The following is a 6,233-nucleotide window of genomic DNA, read 5'->3' as shown; positions in this document are numbered from 1 at the left end:
TTCAGCAGCTGTTTTAAAACAGCTTCTTTTAAGCTGGCTGGAATTTGGCCTTCTTTTTTTTAAAAAATAACTTTATTACAGATTTCAATGCATATAAAAACCAGTGGAATTGGGGCGGAAGAATAGGGGTAGGGAAGGTTGGGGGGGGGGTAGGTGGAGGGTAGGTGGGGAAGGGGGACAATGGAACCGAATACGTGGAGGGAATGGGGGGGAGGGGGGGAGGGAATGGAGAGGGGCAACATCGACAAGCTCCAAAAGGAAAGTGGGGAAGGGTTGGGGTACATAAAAAGACTTCCAGGTTGAACAGACAGATAATTATTTCACTTATATAAAAAAAAATTGCTGATAGCGTATATCAGAGTCTTTCTTTTAGGTCATCGGATTGCCAATTAAAGTTTCGTAGGGCATTGTCTTTCTTTTTCGAGATATTCTATGAAGTTGCTCCAGTCCGTATGTTTTTCTTTAAGTCCATCGGGTGATAGCCTCTGAGTCAGCAGGTCCATATTCATCACATCATAAGCTTTTAATGTCCATTGCTCTATTGTAGGGACCTCTCTAGATTTCCAGAGATGGGCCAATTGGATTCTGGCCGCTGTCGAGAGGTGGAAGAGAATCTTACTATCATTGCTGTCTAAGTCAAAATCAACAATACCAAACAGAAAGTATTCAGGTTTCAGGGAGAATTTCATTTTTAAGATTTTTTCAACTTCTTTATGAATTGACCTCCAAAAGGTTTTCACCTTTTTGCACTCCCACCACATGTGTATAAAAGTACCATTGTTTTTTTACATTTCCAGCATTTAGTTCCTACTTTCCCCCTACTGAATTTGACGAGTTGTACCGGAGTCAGGTACCATCTATAAAAGAGTTTGTACCAATTCTCCTTATAGTCATTGGAATATGTACATTTTATTTTTTTCAACCAAATTCCTTCCCACTCCTTAAAGGTGATTGAGCGACCGAGGTCCTTCACCCATTTCGTCATGTTGTCTTTGACTTGTTCTTTTTCTGTCTCCCATTTAAGTAGCTGTTGATATATTTTCCTTATATGTTTGCCTTCTGATTGGATGATTTTTTCCCAAAAAGACTCTCCTACTTCAAAACCGATCTTTTTGTCTAGTTTGTAACTTTCCTTTATCTGGTGGTACTGAAACCATGAAAGAGTAGAATCATATTTATTTAATTCTTCCTGAGTTTTAAGTGCTGGTTCCTGCGTATTCCCCTTTAATACCTTTTTGTATGTTAGCCACTTTTCTCTACTAGCTCCCCTGATTTGACTGGCCTCATTTGTTGAAAACCATAACGGAACTTTTGTATGGAACTTACTTTTATAGTTTTCCCAGATTTGAATTAGAGGGGCTCTTACAAAGTGGTTCTTAAAATTTCTTTCTTTCTTTGCTTTCCCCCTCCATAGATAGTTGTACCAGCCTTGCATTATATCGTGTCCCTCCAGAGCTAGTAGCTTGTCCTCTTTAACACTTATCCACTCCTTTACCCAACATAGGGCTGAGGCATCATGGTATAAACGTAGGTTTGGGAGTGCAAGGTGGAATTTGGCCTTCTTGAAGGGAGGCATTAACCACCACTTCTACCCACTCTGCCAAACCTCCTCTGGCCTGCTTTACCAGCCAAGATGGGCAGGGTCCAGGATACGTGTGGCCACCCTCGCCTCTCCAAGGGTCTTTACATCTTTAGAGACTGCAGTAATCATGGAGTCCAAGTCGAAACGGATCAGAGCAATTTTATCAGCAAAGAACCGAGCAAATGCTTTACATCAAGGTGCCAAATGGTCTTGTGAAAAAGGATTTAACAACCTTCTGACTACTAGAAACAGCTCAGTTGGACGGTTCCTCGGGAATGCAATGTTGGTTGCAATGGAAGATTGTTGTGGCCTCCACTGCCACAGAATATGACCTTAAATACGCACATATCCTTGTTCGGTCTGATTCACTGTGAGATGTGCCCCACACGGCCTCTCGTCTCGTCTTCTCATGCTTCATCACTGCCAGCTCCTCAGTGAACCAAAGAGCTGGGTTAGCTCTGAGATGAGGCTGTTAAATCCGTGCCTTGCAGGACTTATCAGCTTTCCGCAGGGCATGTAAGACATATTTGTTTAGTCAGGCCTTTGATCTTTGACGTTGCTGTTTTTAAATTGTTTTAAATTGTTTTTAAATTGTGTTAGATTTTAGCCTCTTCTTGTAAGCCGCTCCGAGCCCCAGGAGAGTGGCGACATATAAATTTGAATAATAAACAAATAAATAAATAAATGAGAGACAGGACGTCCCGGAGTGATGGTGTCTCTTGCCCTCTCCGTCTCACCATTCCAGCAAGTGAACGGAGCATTGACAGGAGCACCGACCAGGGTGGCGGGAAATTCCCCAAGAGCCGCCAAGAAGCCCTCTGTGTGATGGTTGGTAAATGTGTATAAACAGAGTAATTAGAAGCTTTACCTCAGTATTTAAACCAATATATATCCTGCTGTATAATAAAATGCCACTCAGCCTTGTGAAACAAATAACAGTAAAGAAAGCAAAGTATACAGGGTAACAATGTATGCACTGGTCTCTTTGAATTCAGGCAGGGAACAGGGAAATGAAATAGCCCTTTGAAATCAGGCCTTAAATATGCCTCAAACCTCAAAAGGATCCGGCTTCAAGAGAGTTGGCAGCCAGCCATTTTTCTTCCCTGTCCAAAGAGAGAACAAATGGCAGAATGGCAGTTAGAACTGTTGGCCTCAGCAGCCAATCAGAAGCTGGCCCCTGGCACACTCAGCCAATCAGCTGCTGACACCTCTTTCTCCAGCCAGCCCACAATTTCAAATCCTGGCACTCTGGGCCCATAAGCCTCCTTGGGCGGAGCATTTCAATAGGTCCTCCAGCCCTGGGCAGGTGAGGGGCGCAGGAAGCCTAAGCCTGGCCAGAGGAGGGTCGGTCCAGGGCAAGAGGAATAAAGGCGGTTCCTCCACACGGCCACCTTCCTCCCTTCCCTGACAGAAATCCCAGTCCAATGTCTGTCCTGCCCTGTGGGTTGGGCCAGAAACCACTTGGGACAGCCACACGGTTGCGATGGTGTCATGAATGACTTTTCAGTAATTTTGAAGCATATGTCCTTATTTTTGTAATTTCCAGTGCGAGAGGCTGTATCAAATTACAGAAAACATTTAGACATACAGATTCTATACAACTATATTGGATGTACAACAACTTACAGTTACAGAGGACTGACAACTAGACAAAGGGGAATTATATTTTCACTCAACATTCACACACATGTACATCCATTCGTCCTCATGCACCCAAACATTATTATATCCTTTTCTCCCTCCTTGGAGAAGCACCTGGCCAGATGTTGACTCTTCTTGATTGGTGTTGACGAACACAAGGCTTATGTTGACGTCCTTCTTAACATAAGGAATCTTGCAAACATTTCTGTTATCACTGTTCCAGTTCTTATCGGAGTTTACTTTTCATTTCTCATTGGCAACTTTTAATTCTAGTCCAGCATGCAGGTAGGTAGTCATTGCAGGCCTGGGTCTTTTACTGGTGTTTCCAAAATTATTAGTTCCATACATCCTTCCATTCATTCTCACATATGTAACGCCCTCTACATTGACCTTTCTTTGTCAGTGATCCGGAAACTGAAGCTGGTGCAAAATGCGGCGGCTTGTCTTCTCACCGGGGTGCCGGCGAGGTGTTGTATCACTCCAATTCTACAACAGCTGCACTGGCTTCCGATTGAGTACCAGATTACTTTCAAGATGCTCGTACTAACCTTTAAGGCCTTATATGGTCTGGGACCGGCGTACCTGAGGGCCCGCTTATCCCCCTACCAACCCCAGAGATTACTCCGGTCTGAAGACCAAAATTTGCTTGAAGTCCCTTCCATCCGGACTTATCATCTGTCCTCTACTAGGCAGAGAGCCTTCTCGATTATAGCCCCTTATTTATGGAATGCCTTGCCAGTTGAAACTCGAACCATCCGAGAGCTACTTGCTTTTCGGAAAGCCTGTAAAACCTTTCTTTTCCGACAAGCTTTCGATGGATGAATAACTCGGGATTATGTCTGTTCCCGTTTTTGTTGTATTTTAAAGTTGGTCATATTGTTTTAATCTAGTGCTGTAAACCGCTCCGAGCCAAATTGGGAGTGGCGGTATACAAGTCAAATAAATAAATAAATATCATATTAAATCCACACTTATAAAAACCGCACATTAAATTTTTGTGACAATGGTAGCCATGAAGTCCTGAGCTGCTCCCGACAGGGTGGCCTCTGCATGGACGTTGAAGCACCCACTACTATAAGCCGCCGAGACGGAAATGTGGTCAGATGTTGACTCTTCTTGATTGGTGTTGACGAACACAAGGCTTATGTTGACGTCCTTCTTAACATAAGGAATGTTGTAAACATTTCTGTTATCACTTTTCCAGTTCTTATCACTTTTCATTTCTCATTGGCAACTTGTAATTCTAGTCCAGCATGCAGGTAGGTAGTCATTGCAGGCCTGGGTCTTTTACTGGTGTTTCCAAAATTATTAGTTCCATACATCCTTCCATTCATTCCCACATATCATATTAAATCCACATGTATAAAAACCGCACATTAAATCTTTGTGACAATGGTAGCCATGAAGTCGTGAGCCACTCCCGACAGGGTGGCCTCTGCATGGACGTTGAAGCACCCACTACTATAAGCCGCTGAGACGGAAATGTGGAACTCAGTGACACCCTTCTAACAGGACTGTGTGTGGAGCTTCCCCGGCCTTGGCAGAGTGCGGCTTTGGAGAACAGCCATTGCAGCGGGGGATGTCTCCAAGGCCACGCGTGGTCAAGGAAGAGCCTGCTTGTGGTGGGCGCTTTGGTTGTCTCTCCCACCAATCTGTGTTCCTCCTTCTTGGGAAAAGGGAGCAGCTGGACTTGACCCCAAGCTGAGACCTTCTTCCTCTGTTGTGGGTGGAGGCTCTGCTCTCCTCCCAGGACTGATGGGTTGCCTTGAATATTCAGTGGGGCTGGGGAGCAAGGGTTTGGCAGGAGGGGAATACATCTGACTATCCTAGGAATACAGAATTTTCCTCCCATGATGATCTCTGCCATCATCTTTCATCCTTTGGTTCCAGGGCTTTGGAGAGAGGCTCTTTTCTCTTCTTTCCAGTGTCACTCTGGGCAAGGAAGGGTTAAGGGGAGGGAGTGTGGTTCCCAGAGAGGCAGGAAGGAAGTGGGCCTCCTTAGACCTGCCTCTAGGAACCAAACTCCCTCCACTCCACTCTTCCTTGCCTGGCTGGGAGAGAAGAGAAGAGTTCCCCTCTTTGGCCTCTTCCTCCTTCTGGTGAGTCTTCTTCCCATTCCTTCTCCAAAGGGCCAAAGGGAGGCTGAAGCCCACCACACCTGGAGGGAGGGCCAAAGTGGGGCCAGGCCTCATTCCCTCCCTCCCAGGCTGGCCTCCTGACCCAGAAGAAGGGAGACACACACCCTGACCCAGAAGGAGAAGGGAAACCACCCCTTCCTGATCTCTCCTCCTTGGAAGGAGATGCAGCCTGGCCTTGAGCCTTGGGCCCCATGGGGAGAAGGGGGCCTGATGCAGAGGGGATATTGGGGGTCAGCATAAGAGAACTCAAAAACATTAAATATTCCGCTTTCAGTGAGACAGGTTGCATTATTTATTTATTTATTTATTATTTTACTGTATTTGTATACCGCCCCTCTCAGCCTTCCAGCGACTTGTGGCGGTTCACAAGGCAAAATTCAATGCCACCAAAACCACAATCTTCAATATAAATAAAAATGTAATGCTCGTTTGTGGGATTAACAGAACTCAAAAACCACTGGACTAATTGGCACCAAATTTGGACAGCGTACACCTAACAACCCAATGCATGTTCTTCACTCAAAAACATTTGATTTTGTCATTTGGGAGTTGTAGTTGCTGAGATCTATCGTTCACCTACAATCAAAGAGCATTCTGAACTCAACTAATGATGGAATTGAACCAAACGTGGCATAGAGGGCTCCCATGACCAACAGGAAACACTAGAAGGGTTTGGTGGGCATTGACCTTGAGTTTGGGAATTGTAGTTCACCTACATCCAGAGAGCACTGTGGACTCAAACAATGATGGATCTGGACCAAACTTGACATGAATACTCAATATGCCCAAATGTGAACACTGGTGGAGTTTGGAGTAAATAGACCTTGACATGTGGGATTTGTAGTTACTGGGATTTATAGTTCACCTACAAT

The 6,233-nt window shown here is 44.8% G+C and overlaps 1 pseudogene; it reads left to right on the top strand.

Annotated features, from left to right (window-relative positions):
• LOC132766168 (zinc finger protein 208-like) overlaps positions 1 to 6,233 on the top strand; it is a 146,698-nt pseudogene that overhangs the window by 108,748 nt on the left and 31,717 nt on the right.

Source organism: Anolis sagrei, chromosome 2 (assembly GCF_037176765.1).
Source record: "Anolis sagrei isolate rAnoSag1 chromosome 2, rAnoSag1.mat, whole genome shotgun sequence".
In the NCBI taxonomy this organism is placed as follows: Eukaryota; Metazoa; Chordata; class Lepidosauria; order Squamata; family Dactyloidae; genus Anolis; species Anolis sagrei.
The sequence above is the reverse complement of the archived record's forward strand: the minus strand, read 5'-3'. Positions and strand labels throughout refer to the sequence as shown.